General features: G+C 59.7%; 1 pseudogene; it reads left to right on the top strand.

Annotated features, from left to right (window-relative positions):
* Positions 1 to 1,748, top strand: part of LOC144425932 (large subunit ribosomal RNA) — a 2,109-nt pseudogene extending 361 nt beyond the window's left edge.
* Positions 1,749 to 2,180: the final 432 nt, after the last annotated feature.

Genomic DNA, 2,180 nt, shown 5'->3' with positions numbered 1-2,180 from the left:
TTGAAGAGAGAGTTCAAGAGTACGTGAAACCGTTGAGAGGCAAACGGGAGGGCCCGTCAGGTCGCCGGCTCGCTTTCAGTTGGGTGCGGGGGCGCGCCGTCTCGGTTCGCGGACGCTTAAGGCGCCGCTGCCGAGTCGGCTCGCGCACCGTCTCGGCGCACTAGCGACCGGCGCGGGTCACGACCGGTTTGCCGTCGGTCTAAGTCCCCGCGCGAAGGTGGCCTCCGCTCCGGCGGGGGTGTTACAGCGCGCGGGCGGTGCGGCCCGGCGGCGGATCGGGGAAAGGATGACACGCGCTCTCTGTGTGCGGCCGTCGCCGTTCGGCTGGCTTGTCGTTCGCCTGCACTGTACGCAGTGCCGGTGTTCGGCGGGCTGCCGCTTCGGTGGCGCGCCGTCGACGCGCTCGGGGTCCGTGGCCACGTCGGCCACCCTCCCGACCCGTCTTGAAACACGGACCAAGGAGTCTAACATGAGCGCGAGTCGTCGAGTGGTTCGAGACTCGCAGGCGAAATGAAAGTGAAAGCGGAATTGGCCGAACGAGGTCGGACCCGGAGCCCCGTGCGGGCGCCGGCGCACGACCGGCCGATCGCACCCGCTCTGCCGGGGCGGTCGCGCAAGAGCGTCCATGTTGGGACCCGAAAGATGGTGAACTATGCCTGGGAAGGTCGAAGCCAGAGGAAACTCTGGTGGAGGACCGTAGCGATTCTGACGTGCAAATCGATCGTCCTATTTGGGTATAGGGGCGAAAGACTAATCGAACCATCTAGTAGCTGGTTCCTTCCGAAGTTTCCCTCAGGATAGCTGGCGCTTTGTCGCAGTTTTATCTGGTAAAGCAAATGATTAGAGGCCTTGGGGACGAAACGTCCTCAACCTATTCTCAAACTTTAAATTGGTAAGAAGCCCGGCTCGCTTAATTGGAGTCGGGCGCCTCGAATGCGAGTGCCCAGTGGGCCACTCTTGGTAAGCAGGACTGGCGATGCGGGATGAACCGAACGCCGGGTTAAAGCGCCCGACGCGACGCTCATCAGAGCCCACAAAAGGTGTTGGTTGATCTAGACAGCAGGACGGTGGCCATGGAAGTCGGAATCCGCTAAGGAGTGTGTAACAACTCACCTGCCGAATCAACCAGCCCTGAAAATGGATGGCGCTGGAGCGTCGGGCCTATACCCGGCCGTCGCGACGACACGGGCCGTTCCACGGCGCTATGTCGCGACGAGTAGGAAGGCCGCGGCGGCGGGCGTCGAAGCGTCGAGCGAGAGCAGGAGCAGCCGTCGGTGCAGATCTTGGTGGTAGTAGCAAATATTCAAATGAGAGCTTTGAAGGTCGAAGAGGAGAAGGGTTCCATGTGAACAGCAGTTGAACATGGGTCAGTCGGCCCTAAGGAACAAGCAAACGCAGTTCGACGGGGGGCGTTGCTCGTCTTCGCCCCCGGTGTCCGAAAGGGAATCTGGTTAATATTCCCGAGCCTCGACACGGAGATTGGCGCTTCGGCGCCCGGTGCGTCAACGCAACCGAACTCGGAGACGCTGGCGTGGGTCCCGGGAAGAGTTCTCTTTTCTTGGTAAGGAGCGCAGGCCCTGGAATCGGTTCGCCCGGAGATAGGGCTGGCAGCTCCGTAAATCACCGCGTCTTTTGCGGTGTCCGGTGAACCCGCGTCGGCCCTTAAAATTCCGAGGGAGATGGTGTAATTGTCGTGCGAGGCCGTACCCATATCCGCAGCAGGTCTCCAAGGTGAACAGCCTCTGGCCGACGGAACAATGTAGGCAAGGGAAGTCGTCAAATCAGATCCGTAACTTCGGGAAAAGGATTGGCTCTAAGGGCTGGGTCGGTCGGGCTGAGGTACAAAGCGGATGCCGGGACTTGACCGGACTGGGCGATACCAAGATCACCAAGATCGGGGTGTCGTACCCACTAGAGCAGTTTCTCACTGCGATGTGTTGAAAGTCATCCTCCAGATCTACGATTTGTCCTTTTGGGACTTGCTTTTTTTTTTCGACTCGTCCGAACGTGGTGTCGGACTTGTCTTTTTTTTTTCCCGCGCCGGACTTGTCTTTTTTTTTTTTGCCGGGCACCACGCCGAACGGGGCCGACAGTCGCTTGAGCAAGGTTTGATGAGAAGCCGTCACTCATCCGCGACAAAGTCCACGTGTCATTTCGCAATCCGAAAGCGAAGGAGGGAG

The sequence above is a fragment of the Styela clava genome, chromosome 8, assembly GCF_964204865.1.
Source record: "Styela clava chromosome 8, kaStyClav1.hap1.2, whole genome shotgun sequence".
NCBI classification, from domain to species: Eukaryota; Metazoa; Chordata; class Ascidiacea; order Stolidobranchia; family Styelidae; genus Styela; species Styela clava.
The sequence above is the reverse complement of the archived record's forward strand: the minus strand, read 5'-3'. Positions and strand labels throughout refer to the sequence as shown.